The sequence below is a fragment of the Tenrec ecaudatus genome, chromosome 7 (genome assembly GCF_050624435.1).
Source record: "Tenrec ecaudatus isolate mTenEca1 chromosome 7, mTenEca1.hap1, whole genome shotgun sequence".
NCBI lineage: Eukaryota > Metazoa > Chordata > Mammalia > Afrosoricida > Tenrecidae > Tenrec > Tenrec ecaudatus.
The window spans coordinates 79,011,198-79,026,200 of record NC_134536.1 but is presented as its reverse complement, the minus strand read 5'-3'; positions in this window follow the sequence as shown (position 1 = coordinate 79,026,200).

The following is a 15,003-nucleotide window of genomic DNA, read 5'->3' as shown; positions in this document are numbered from 1 at the left end:
TACCAGCTTATTAGAACAAAATGTTCTTGTATCTAGGGAGTACTTGAGTCCAGAACCAATGCCGATCTGCTACCTTAATAATTAACATTTAAATAAATGTATATAGGCTCATATCCTTATTGTTTTATGTTAATATATGTACATATTTGCATGTCTAAATTTATACCTTTATAAATGTCTTTTACCTCCTAGTTCTTCCCTATATTTCTTTTTACTTTCCTCCTGTCCCACTATCATGTTAGGCCTTCATCCAACTCTCAATACTTTCTCTCAGCTACAGTGCCTTTGATCCAACCCCATCAGATGTTCCATGTCCTCCTTGCCATCGGTTTTGATATCTTATTGTTCCTTTGACTCTGAGTTTGTTGGCTCCCCGCTCCTTTTCTCTCACTTCCTCCTCACTCATGTTCCCCCAGAGCTGTTTCCCCATTTTCCATGTCCTCCCTTTGTCCACCGCCCCACCCAACTCCCGCCCGCCCTTCCCCTCCTTTTTAGTTGACTGCCTAATGCATCCCTGGGTTGGATCCAACTCCTGCTAGGTGTGTGGACTTTGCCCCAGGAATTTTTGCACTTGGTGGCTTTTCCCCTCTGGCCCCTGTGCTTTTTAAGATTAACTCAGTGGATTCATGCTGCACTTGTTCTTTTGCACTTGACTTACTTTGCTTAGCATAATTTCCTCCAAGTCTTCCCATGTGTCAATGTGCATCATGTGTTCATCACTGCTTTTTAGGGATGCATAGTATTCCATTGTATCTACATACCAGAGCTTTTTAATCCATTCATTGGCTAATGTCAATTTAGGCGGTTTCCAATTCTTTGCAATTGTGAACTGTGCTGCAATGAACATTGGAGCACAGATATATGGTCATGGACTATTTCTTATGTCTGGGTCTATGCCCCACAGGGTGATTGCTGGGCCATATGGTAGCTCCATATCTGTGCATTTTACTTATCACCATACAGAGTTCCATAATGGCTGAACAAACCTAGAAGACCTTGAAGCAGGGGATAAGATTTCCTATCTCACCACACCCTCCCAACACTTCCTGCTTTTTGCTGTGTTTTTTTTTAATTGGGCTATCTTCAAGGGTGTTGGGTGGTATCTCATAGTTGTTTTTGTTTGCATTTCCTTTATGACTAATAAATGGGAACATTTTCTCATGTGTTTGCTGGCCATTTGGATTTCTGCCCTTGTGAAACTTCTGCTCAGGTTTTCTGCCCATCTCCTTAACTGGTCTTTTTTTATTATTATTGTAGGCTAACAGAGTATTGTAGAATTTAGTAATAAGGCCTTTGTCTGATGTGTCATTGCTAGAGATGTTTTCCCAGTCCGTGAACTTTCCTTTCACTCTCTTGGTGAAGTCTTTCGATGCACACAAGTGTTTTATCTTCAGTATATAGCATTTGTCAATTTGTGTTTCCTTTGTGTTAGTCTCCTTTCCTATTTCCAATACTCTGAGTAAGCCATGCATCAAATTTCTTATGTTTGTCCCAATTCCCTCATTGATGGCCCTAATGGTTTGGGGTTTTACCTCGAAGTTTGTGATGCACCTTGAATTTATTCTTGGGCAAGCTAAGGGTCTTGCTTCAATATCCTGCAGGTAGATATCCATTTTTTCTAGCACCACTTGTTGAAGAGGGCATATGTTTCTCATTCGATTTGTTGGTGAGGGGTGCTTTATCAAAGGTCAGTTGTCTGTATGCTGATTATTTCATTTATGGGTTTTCAGTTCTTTTCCACTGGTCTGAATATCTGTCATACCAGTACCACGCTGTTTTGACACTGTGACTGCACAGTAGGTGTTAAAGTCAAGTAAAGGAAGCCCTCCAACTTTGTCCTTCTTCTTGACGAGTTCTTTGCTGATTCTGGGATTCTTCCCTCTCCATATAAAGTTGTTAGTCAGTCTTTCCAGTTCTTTGAAGGACATTTGTATTTGTATTGAGATGGCATTTACCTTGTATAGTGCCTTGGGCAGGACTGACATCTCAACTATATTAAGTCTTCTGATACAGGAGCATGGATATCCTTCCACTTATGGAGGTCCCTCTTGCTTTCTTATAATAGTGGCTTGTAGTTATCCTCATACAAATATAATGGGATTTTTGGGGGGCTTAGGTATATTCCTAGATATTTCCATTAGTATTTGACTATTGTGAAGGGTACTACCTTTTTGATCACTTCTTTATTGGACACATCCAATGTATATAGATGTATAGCAGTCTGATAGTTCAGTCAATTGATATTCAAATTTATAGCATCCATCATCATCCACAAATGTGATGTCATCTTGTATCTTTTCTGTTGGGTGTTTTCCTAGCTCCCTTCTTATGGTGAGAATAAGCATGGTTCATTCTTGCCTGTTTTTCACCATTGAGGCCATGTTATATTGGGGGTTGCTTTCAATGTGTTGGCCTCTGGGTGGAGTTGCCATATCTGGTGGTCTCCTATTTGTGCTCAGAGGGTATTCTGACTGCACTTAGTTGGCAAGATTGTTGGTGGAGCTGAGTTTCTTTTAACGTACTCTTTGATTTTTCCTTGTTCTGGAAGACTCTTACTTTGGGATTTATCTTGATCTATAATTTAGCTGATTCTTAGGTTTGCATCATTTTCTTTCAACTTTCAGACGATTTTATTCGACTCTCTCCTCTTTTTCATGGTGTCTGCTGGTAAATCAGAGCATATTCTTATTTGGGCACTTTTATAGGTGACTGCCTTTTTCCTTAGCTACTCTCATGCTTTGTTCCTTTTTTCAAAATTGGATAGTTTAAGTATTATATATCTTGGCAATACTTTTCTTGGATTCAGTCTAGCTGGTGTCCTCTCTACTTCCTGGAAGATTGTCCGATTCTCTTTCATTAAACTGGAGAAATTTTCCTCTAGGAATTCCCTTGCTATTTTTACTGTTGATTTCCTAGTTGTGTCTTGTTCTGTTAAACCAATTATTCTAACGTTGGTCCTCTTCACAGTGTCCAACATTGTTCTCAGGTATTCTTCACTTTCTTTGATTATCTTGTTTAACTATCTTTCCCATTTGTTGGAGTCTGGTTATCTTCAAGGACACTGATAAAATTCTCAGCTTCTTCTAATCTGTTCTCAATGTCTGCTAACTTGTTATTCACTTTGGTTACTTCATTTCTTTCCCTTTGGTGTGAGGCCTTTACCTCCTATATTGTTTCATTATTTTTCTGTAATGCTTCCCACATGTCCCGTATGGCTGCAAACAGCATTCTAAAGATTTATTTCTGTGGTAGATTAACTTCTGCTTGTTCCTTGGATGTCGCTAGATTCAGGACTTCTGATAATATGTTTTGTTTCTCCTGGTTTTCTTTGAAATTGTTGTGGGTGGTTGCTGTAGCATGTCATTTTAGACGAGCTTGGTGTCATTTTCCAGGAAGTCAAAGAGCCCTGAGTTCTATCATTTTGGATATCTAGGAATGCTTCAGTGTGCTGCCTAAAACTAAATGTGCTGTAGGGTGGACTACTCCTTTATCTCATTAGGGTTTTACTCTCCAAATTCCTATTTGGAGAGCAGGTCTGGTGGGTCTCTCAGGGCACACAAGTGGTGCGGTTGGAGGCAGTGAATGTGGCTTTGTGCATGGGGGTGCCAGACAGTGTCAGAAAGGGGGATACCCTGCTGCCATGGCCAGTGATGCTGAGTGAAAGTGAGGAAAGAACTTTTGCCGTTGGTGGAGGTGCCAAGGGCAAATGTGAGTAATACCCTGTTGCTGTGGGAGGAGGTGTTGGCGACAGTAGGAAAGCCCATCTGGCACAGGTTGTGAGTGCTGAGCACTGATGGAGCAAATGTCAGCGCTACAGGTGAAGGCATTGCGTGGGAGAGACTGGGGTTGTGCTGGGCTGTGTGGGCCAGGGTGGCACTGCTCACACAGGCCAGGTGAGCCAGGGAAGGCGGGGACAACACTAGGCCATGCAGGCTGGGTGGATTGGGTGGCTGCACCACATTGGCTGGGAGTGGCAAGGGCAGCTGGGTTGCTCCTGCTCTGTGCTGCCAGGGCAGGCCAGGGCCGTGCTGGCACATTGGGAATGGGGAGGCCGGGCAGCACCGGCTGTCTGGGCCTGGGAAGGTCGGGGTAATTCTGCTCTGCTGGAGACTGGCTAGGGCTGTGCCACATGGCTGCAAAAGTAGCGGCTGCTTTGGGGGTAGGAGGATGTCAGGCAATGGTGGACAGAGCCTCCAAAGCCTCCGGTGACTACACTTACTACTGGTACACAGCAGGCCTGCCATTGAAGTCCTGTGTGGGTGATGGGAGGGACCATAGCTTGGTGGTGGGATCAGTTGCCACATGGGGAAAGGGAAGCCTCGGGAAAAGGGCACAGCTCACAATGGAGAGTGCTGCGTGAGAACAGTTGCCATGTGATGATTCAGCCACAGCTGTGGGGGACTCAGCAGGGCAGCTGTCCAGCCATTTGTACAGCAATCAGGCTGGGGGAGGGTGGCGATTGGTAACCACAGCATCCAAAGTATTGTGGTGGTGTAGGCCTGGGAATCCCTGGTAACAAGTTTCATATGCCTAGAACTCTAGAGCAAGGCTGGATGGAAGGGGATACATCGCCTCCTGGATGGAGGGAGTATTCTGGGTTGTCCTGAGGGTCTTTTCCCTTACTAAAATCCCCCCCACTCATTCTCCTGAACACTGGGCTCACTGATCACCAAGGATCTCCCAAAGTGGGCTGCTTACCTGGGCACCATCATGCCAGAACCTCCTATCTTTCATTTTCAATAGCTTACTAAATATTTTTAATCACTGGAAAAAAATCTTATTACATTTTCATATAAACCTTGATACATTGTGTTAAACTAATAGTCATTCTTTCTATTTAAGCCTTAATTTTCAGTGTAACAGCATGCTCATTAGAAGTACTTATCCTTACCATTTCTTTTAATTTCTATCCAATATATTATGTCTAATTGAATATGCCACCAAGTATGAGACTGATTTTTTTTAGTTTTACATAGAAATATTTTTATTGTGTCCTTATTTTATGAACAGTTGATTACCTAAATTCATTTTTCTAAGGATTATAATATCTTTGTATAAAAACTATCTTTGTCTTTTTCATATATAACAAGAATTTCCCTAGTTTCTCAATTATACTTAGAACAATAGTTTTTATACTTTGAATTGCAAACGTTCAAATTTCATAAGGTTCATATTAGTGAAATCTTTTTTATTGCCTTTATATTTACAAATGCAAAATCAATTAAACATCATTTACTTTTTCTTTTATTAAAATATTTTATTATTGTTTTGAATTTATCATCTGTTTCTACAATGATTTGAATATTGATTTCTTTGTATAGCATTTATCCTCTTCCATATCTTCAGGCTAATGATATTTACCATAATTTTAGAAAAATATTAATTAATTATTTTTGTTTTTTAAAAGACAAATATTCAAGAATGAATATTTCCCTGTACTTACTTCTTTAGCTTCATTGACTTTCACAAGTCATGCTGTAATTCAGTTACAAATTGTTTATAATTTAAGAAGATAATATAATTTTATGTTGTAGAACTATAGGTTTGAAATCATCTGTTTATTTTTGAATTTTTAATAGTGCTTTGGGTTAAGGAATATATTATATAAGCAATTGTTTTGCTGTTTTTTTTTTAATTTGGTGACATTTTCTTTGCAAGATAGAAACAACACATATGTGTAAATGTCCTATCAATTAGCAAAAGGAATGTAATTCCTAATAATTTTAAGTGAGAGAGGTGTGCTTGTATATCTATTAGGTCTATTCATAAGTTGTGATTCAAACCTCCACACGTTCAACTGTTTTATCTACAATACAACAACTATAATTTTCTGTGTCATAAAATCATCTTTATGACTTCATTTATCTATTTTATTAATTCTTTTATATGACATATCAATTCTTAGAAACTGGGCCGTATAAAGAATTTCGCATGTGGATCGGGGAAGATTCATTGAGACCATAATTTGCATGCAACATAGCCTTGTTTGCTGAAAGGAAAGAGGACTAGAAGGACTGATGAAAATAGATGCAGCCGTCTTCAATATTGAGCATACTCTTATTAAGAAAAACCACAACAGGATCAATTAATAATGTCATGATAAACAAGGAGGTAATTTTGTTTGTATTCATTATAAATACCAATGGAAATGACAGTCAAGAAATAAACTGAAAAACTGTAGATTCACCATAAAACATTTATTGAAAGGGGTCATAAAATAAAAATATCACCGTGAGGACAAGTACATCTGGCCAAAGCCATGGTATTTTCAGCCATTTCATTTGCATGCAAAATCAGGACAATTCGTCAGGAATATTAAAATGATTAGTTGCCTTTAAACTATGATATTGGTTAAGAATATTTAATATACCAGGGACTTCCAGAAGAACAAGTGACCTGTCTTGGAAGAAGTGCAGTCAAATGGTCCTTAGAAGGGATGATGGCTTTTTATTATGTCTTTGAACATGTTCTCAGAAGGATCCAGTCCTTGAAAAAGGACATCATAATAGTAATGTAGAGGGTCAAGGAAAGAGATGAAGAGCCTGAATGAAATTTACTGAAAAAGTGACTGCAATAGGCTTAAACATAATGACAATTGTGAAATTATTGCTGGACTGGGGAATTCCATTCTTTTCTACATAAGGTCAGTATGTATCAGAACCAACTCAATGGTATATATGGCATCTTTACTGAATACATTATTATATTAAATTATAAAAGGATGTCTTTCTTGTATCATGCTTGTATATATAATCTCAATAATCTGTGATTTTATTCATTTTATAATTTTTAAAATTATGCTATATTCTGAATTTGGAACAGTAGCTCTATAAAGATTCAAACTCTTTTATTGTTTTCATTTATTATGTCTTAAACTCTTCTCAAAGAGAATAAAATAATTAGACTTTTCTGTAGTCTAAGCATTAAACAAATGCTTAACAATCTTGGCTTCTAACGGAAAAGTTGACCACTGTAAACAAATAAAAGATTTCTTGGAAGCAAGGTCTGGTTATCTACTTCAGAAAAATCAGCCATTATAATTGAAGATGGTGTAGTAGTTGCATAATTTGTTGTCAGTTTGACACTTAAGAGTGCGTGAAAGGGTGGAGTTTAGTTTGTCAAATAGGTTGCAGCTTGATGACCTCATTTGGAGGTGCTAAGGAGATCAATATTTCACTGGAGGTGGGATACACACTCACTCCCTGTGAGACATTATTGATGAAGAGCCTGATGGAGCTACGCTGTTTGCAGCCGGAGCCCTGGAGCTGGAGGAGCTACATGAAGACCATCGCCAGCACTGAGATGCCTCTACTGCCACTGGATCCACAAGACTTTCCACCTACTGGCCTGTGATGCTCCTTCATTCAGCATTATTGTATTGCTGTGTGAGTCTAAAGAGGGATTAATGGAATAGTATTAAACATATGGGGCAATATTGGATTTATGGACTTAATCTGGATTGGGCTGGGATGTTTCTCAATGACAATTGATCTTTTATATAAAGTTCTTTCTTATACACGCATGAGTATGCATGAATTTTTTTATGTAGTAACCACTAGGATAACAATAGAAAATCATGAGATGGCACCAAATTTTCTGTTGAAGGTTCATTTAGCAATGAGGTGTGGAGTTACTGCAATTCATGGTCATTCCATGTGCATCAATGTTACCATAGGACTGCTCAATTCACAAGTATCAACCATTGAACATTATATGGGTACAGTTCTATTTTGACACTGAATTGGAGTAATTAATTGGGAAATAAAAGTAGCCTTTTATTCCTAGGCATATGTGTGGAGTGTGATCAGTAATCATGCTGTCAGAAGGTGACCATATTAACTATTTGCACCAGGCAGGTGCTCTATAGCCACCTAACAATTTAGAAATTTTAAAAGACTGATGCTTTGGAGAATCATATAATAGAACGGTCAATTAAAAAAAAAACAGAAAAAGAAGTAATGGGAAAAAAAATAAATGAGCCATGTCTGACCTCTGTCTTCACAAATGAGAAGGAGAATCAAACTCAACTTAAGTCCATGACAGATTCCTACAAGGTAGAAGTCAGATGGGGCATCACCCTGCAGACTTCTTAACAATTCTGATATCAACCCTCCCTACTGAAGCTCTCTCTCTATCTGCTGGGTTCAATCATTTTAACCCATATAGAACTCACAGATAATACTAATGATTATGGAGTTTATCAGGGAAATCCACAGGTTACATACAGTTTAGGGTCAGAACTGCTAAGGATACAGTCCTTTATTCTGAAGAGTCTGTTCTCAGCCAGGACTACAGACATGCCTCTCTGCTCCTTGGCCTCTCCTTTCCTCAGTCCCTTGGTTTCTGTCTTTCCCATCAGCTTTCTTAAGCTACCAATAAATGTTCAAAGGGCACTGTATTTGGAGACGTCTGAACTCAAAGGCACTCAGTTCTTGCTCCGTGGCTTAGCAAACTCTCTCCTGATTAAATGCCAAGTGACATCCCACCCTGCACATGACTCTCCTGCCAAAGGCACACGGCTTTATTCACACCCCATGAGCCAGGAAGTCCACTACTCTTTCTCTTGCTTTCATTATTAATTCTGTTGATGTTGTTTGTCTGCCACTACCCTGTTGCATCTCTAGTGTCTTCTGGATTGTCATTTGGATTGAAGAGGTACAGTGCACAGTGATCTTGGGATACAAAAGACCTGCTTCATTGCTGGCTCTTCTTTCTTGATGGTAGTGAGATCTCGCATTTCTGTTTATGAAATGTTTTATTTTATATCCAAAATTGACCAATCCCCACAATAGAGTTCCATAGGTCTTATTTTCATATTTCCACCCAGTGATTTGGTAGGATTTATTAAAACTATGGCTAGAAGAACCATATCAAATAATCACATCAAATCTATGTATCTATCTATCTTGCCATCTAGTTGATCAATTAATTTTTATAAGAATTCAATGTGTAGTAAATAACTTTAAATAGTGAAAAGTGATAAATGCGTTCAATGATTTGTGATTTGACAAATATCAAACTGGGAAGTTTTTTAATTAAAATATAATCTCAAACTTTTAACAAATAATTTAAAATGCATTATTGTTTATATGACATTTTGAACATTTAAAACTTGATAAGAATTATGTAAAATTTCCCAAATAGAGTACAACTTAAAAATATATAAAACTATTCCTTGGGAATAAGGAATATTCTGATTATTAAGCTGAGTTCTGGGCTTATTGTATTGCATTAGAAGGTGGGACTGGAACTTTACAAACACCTTTCATCTTTGTAGCTGTATCACTTTTTTATCTTTCAATAGAAGAAAATAAAGGGCTGTCTCAGAAATATTGGAGGAGGAAGACGTGCAATCCCATTCCTGCCCTCTGTTTTCTATCGGCACCACAGCAGAAATGCTTCTCCATTGCAGCAATAAAGAGATGATTCTAGTAGCAGCAGCCTGCTTCAATGTTGTGACCTCGCAAAGGTGACTTTACCCTCTCCTTACAGTTATGAGACACAGCTAGGCACACAATATTCTTCTAATCTTTTACATTTTTAAAGTCCCTTCGCTGCTTCTGTCAGTGGTATTTTGATGATTCATCTTTATTTTCTCAGTTTCTCAAAGACTTGGTTTACAATGAATTTATATATGTTCTATACATATATATGAATCTTATATACGTTATATATCTCAGTGGTTTGGTAGTTATATAATACAGTCTGGATTATCAATCAAAAACAACAAAAACTCCTTGTCATTGAGTCAGGTCTGACTGATAGGGACCTTGCAGTGTAAGGTGGAACTGCCCCTGCTGATTTTCTGAGACTGCAGCTCTTGGCGGGGGAAGAAAGTCTTGTTTCCCCCATCCGTGGAGTAGCTGGTGGTTTCATAGTGCTGACTTGGCGATGAGCTGCCCAATTACTAACCTTTTCGCCACCCAAACTCCTTTCGGATTATGCTATGATTGATAAAGCACTGTTCCTTAACTATGATATCAATTTTTTAAAGTTACATAAGAATTATATATTACTTAATATTTGTTTAAAAATTAACCAACTCTTTGACAATCTTTTTGGCAAACATTCAAGTGCTGAAACAACGGAACCGAAATCAAAGAGTTTGTGTGACAATGTGAGATTGTGTGTGGGAAACAAAGCCTGAACGCATAATCGAAATAAATTCAAGCGTTGCTAAGTGCTTTGATGGAGATAAAATGGCACTGCTGGAGATTCAGTAGTGTCTATGAAAGGAAGTGGGATAAGTACTTGATGTGGGAAGTGAAAATAAGTAAGGAACAATCCATAAAAATCCTAAGGAAAAATTCCTGCCTGTGAGGCGTAACATGCCCAAGGTCCTGAGAGTAGAGTCGTTCGCCCCTGCAGCGCTAGAGTGACGTAAAAGGAGGAAGATCAGCGTGGGAAGAAACAGGACTGGCAAACTAAGCCAGAATCACATCACATCTTTTGGAGTAATTTTGGTCATGGAAAAATGCTTCTATTTTACTCAAGTTCCACTGGGAGCACTTTGAAGGAGTTGAATCAGCAAACTCTGGGATGGGATGTATGTATCTGAAAGATAACGCTGGTTGCAGGTCAGCGTATGTCGCGAAGGCGAGAAGCAGTAGAGAGGCGAAGCCAGGAGGAGAGGGAGCGATGAATTAGGCTGCTCTCATTGTTCAGGCAAAGTGGAGAGTGATGCTCGTGAGGAAACTGGCATCGTATTTTGTGAATGTGGTATAAATTATTCCTCTAAATATTTATGTTTAGCAATGTTACCATAGCATATTTTAAGTGGTAAGACAAGACAAGACAAGATATGCTAATAACTGCCGATGTAATACGCTTGAAAATGAAATTGTAGCAAAATAATTGTATTTAAATCTGCCCAGCTGGTAAAAATAAATTTTGAGATATTCTTTGTCGATAGAAAATATGTTCATGAACTACATGAAGAAAATGGATTAGTACAACCTGTCTATGTGTGCATAGTCATAAAAAATGACATTTGCTACTTGAGTTTGTATGGCTACTTTAATATCTCTTTTACCATTAACTTCTCCTGATTTTATGTTTTTGAAGATGATTTTTAATTTATAGAAAAAAAAATTAAAAATTTAGAAAAAGAAACAATATTTTCTTGAATTTATCAATATCCTTACACGTAAGCTCATTCTGAATTCATTCTGTTCCTTGATATATCTCTGTAATATTAATTTGTCTTACATTTATATCTGTGTTTATAAGTATAAAGTGATTATCATATTATCTAATTGTAATCACACACTCTTATTTTCTCATCACCATTTATTTTCCAATGTATATCCAGAATTATTTTTACATCTTTATTGAGAGATAATTTACAAAAAATAAATAATATATATTTAAAATGTATAATTTTCTAAGACTTGATGTAGCATCCATGACATCATTATCACAATTAAGATAATGATTACACCCATTGTTTCAAAATCCCCATAATTCTAATGAAGACTCAAATATACCTGACCCATAGCATGGTATTTTCAGCTGTTTTATCTGCATGCAAAATCTGAACAAAGGATAACAAAGACCGAAGAATTGATGCCTTTGAATTATGGTGTTGACAAAAAATACTGAAAATATTATGGATGCCAGAACAGCAAATAAATATGTCTTGAAGGAAGTACAGCCAGAATGTCCCTTAGCGTCAAAGATGGTGAGACTTTGTTGTCTCCTGTACTTGGGCAGGATAGAAAGACCAGTGTTTGGAGAAGGACATCATGCTTAGTTAAGCAAAGGGTTAATGAAAACAAGAAGACATTCAATGAGACAGGTTGACAGAGTGGCTATAAAAATGGGTTTATAGAGAGGGAAGGTGATCAGGATGGTGAGTGACAAGAAAGCATTTCCCTTTGTTTTACATAGAATAACAATGAGTTTTAAATGGTTAAGTAGCCCCTAGAACCAATAACAACAAACTAAACATCAGAGAGATATGTACTTGTGTTCCGTTGACTATGCCAAGGCACTTACCTGTGGATCATAACAAAGTATGGATGGTCTTAAGCAGAATGGTAATTCTAGAACACTTCATTGTGCTCCTACGGGACCTGTATGTGGATCAAAAGGCAGTTACATGAGCAGAACAATGCAATATTGTATGGATTACAATTAGGAAAAGTGTAAGCCAAGGTTATATCCTCTCAACGTACTTATTCAATGTGTATATTGAGGAAATAATCAGAGACGCTGGATTATATGAAGGAGAATGTGGTATCGGGATTGGAGGAAATCTTGTTAACCCTCTATGTGCAGAAGGAGGAGCGCGGTGCTGTTGTGGTTATGCCTTGGGCTGTGACCCCCTTGCTGGGCAATTTGAAACCACAAGCTCCAAGGGAGAAAAACTGAGCTTTCTACTTCTGTAAAGACTTAGTCTCGCAAACCCACAGGATCAGTTCTACCCTGCCCTGTAGGGTTTATGTGAGTCAGCATTGACTCAATGGCTGCGAGTTTTGAATGCGTGCATGCAGATGACACAGCTAGCTTGCTGAAAATGAGGAGGGCTTGAAGCACTTGTGAAAGATCAAGGACTGTAGCCTTCAGTATGGATCACAACTCAATGTAAAGGAAATCAAAATCCTCACAACTGGACCAATAGGGTAACATCATGATAAAGAGAGAAAAGATTAAAGTATCAAGGATTTCATCCCATTTGGATCCTCAACGAATGCTCACGGATGCATTGTGTTAGGTAAATCTGCTGCACAAAGTCTCTTTAAAGTGTTGACAAGCCGAGGGGACTACACTTTGAGGGCTAAGGTGGATCTGATCCAAGCCATGGTGTTTTCAATTGCCTCATAGGCATGTGGAAGTTGGACATTGAATAAGAAAGAATATAAAAAACACCACATATGAATTTTGGTGTTGTCTAAGAATAAGTACCATGGACTGCCACAAGAATAAAAAATCTGTCTTGGAAGAAGTTAAGCCAGAATGCTCCTTAGAATCAAGGATGGCAAGTTTGTCTTATATATTAAGATAGCTCATGAGAGACTAGTCCCTGGAAAAGGACCTCACGCTGGGTCAGTTAGAGAGGCAGAGGGCAAAAAAAGAAGGCCTTCAACGAGATGGATGGACAGAGTGACTGCAACAGCAGGCTCAAACCTAAGAACCATTCTGAGGACTAAGCAGGAATGGGAGGCGTGTTGTTCTGCATAAATGGGCTTGACGGGAATCCTAAAGAATTCAAGGGCACCTAACAAGAACAAATTATTCTTCATTAAATTCACAGTAGAAGAGTTATGGCATATATTATCTTGTATTTTATAAACCAAAACTGTTTTTCAAAGTGGTTACATTATTTCATATTCCCAGCAACCTTGGTCAAGAGATTCTGATCCATCATATCTTTGTCAGTACTTGATATGGTCAGCGTTTAAACATTTAGATATTCTGAACCAGCATGAAAGGGCATTCAATCGTGACTTAGATGTGTATCCCCACAATAGCCAATGATTTGCAGTATCATATTGATGAATAATCAAGTCAAACTTTTTGATGGCTAATGATTTGAACATACACTTCACCAGAAAGTTTGCATTACAATTTTCCTTTCACATTGTGGTATTTTCTATTTATAATTATATGTTATAGTTACAAGATTGCATACTTTACTCAAAATTTGTAAGTATTTTCATCAATTTCAGGTGCCTGTGAAATTTTTCCAAATATACCCTGACTTTTTCTGAATTTTAACCAAGCTTCTGTTATTTCTCAATCACCTTCTCAATCTACATGGCAATGACTACCATCTTTTGTCTATCATATATAAATCCAGTTGAAAGTATCATAGTTATGCTTTTCAAAAATTTAGGAAGTTTAGTAACCTTGTTTTCAAATAAGAAATACAGATAGGGAATAATTATTTTGACCATGGTCGCAAACTATTAAGTGGTGCTAGATTCAAAATATATCTGCCTCTTTCCAGAGCCTGCTCGCTTTTTCCTTTATGTTGTTTTTCCCTCAAGGTTAACCAATTTAACTTCACCTTAAGTAAAAAAAAAAAGGGAGGGGGGCAAAGAAAATAATGTTGAGTCACTCACATTTTTTCCCAAAGTCTTTTAAAATTTCAATTTTTCTATCATCTGAAGAAGAAAATGGGTGAACAACTCTAGTAGAATGAAATTCAATAATAATAAAAGAGGCTATATTTTCACGGCTTTTCTTTCCTTATGCATTTGAAGGATTCTAAGGCCAACTTAATAACAAAAACACTAATTCACAAGTCTCATTGAATTTTGTATGTTTTCCTCTGTACAACATTGTCATGTGAATACATTTTTAAATAAAAAATAATAAATGAAGATTGGAGAAGCATCATAGTGAAGCTTTAGGGTAAAGAATGCTTTCAAATATGTACTCATCCCAGTTCAGATGTGAGTAAAAAATTAACTATAAATTTTCATGATGACTTTTTAACTATTCCCTAAAGTCCTAGAAATATATATACACTCTTATTTATACAACACATATACACTGAGGACCACCTCTATAGGAAGCCTTAGTGGCACATTATTTAAGCACTTGGAATTGCTAAGCAAGTGAAAGGGCAGTAATTCAAATCTACCAAACAATTCCGTGGGAGAAAGAGATGTCATGCTGCTGTGGTAGAGATTACAGCCTTAGAAACATTCTGGGACAATTTTACTTTGTCCTGGAGGGCCACTTGATGACACCCAGCACACACACACACACACACACACACACACACACACACACACTGTATTATGTATTGTACTCTTGCTTATCTTGACTATTTCCTTACCTTTATAAGTAGCTGGTACCATTAATAAGTAAATATAGTTTGCTTGTCTTTTCATGATAAGTTCCTGAGGTTTTTTTTGGTTTTTGTTCTTTTCCTAAATCAAGGCTATCCAAGGATTAAGGTGCCCAGTGGTATCACAATTAAGCACTGACTGAAAGATTGGCGATTTAAAATCACCCAGCAATGTCTCAAGAGGTAGACCTGGTGACCTGCCA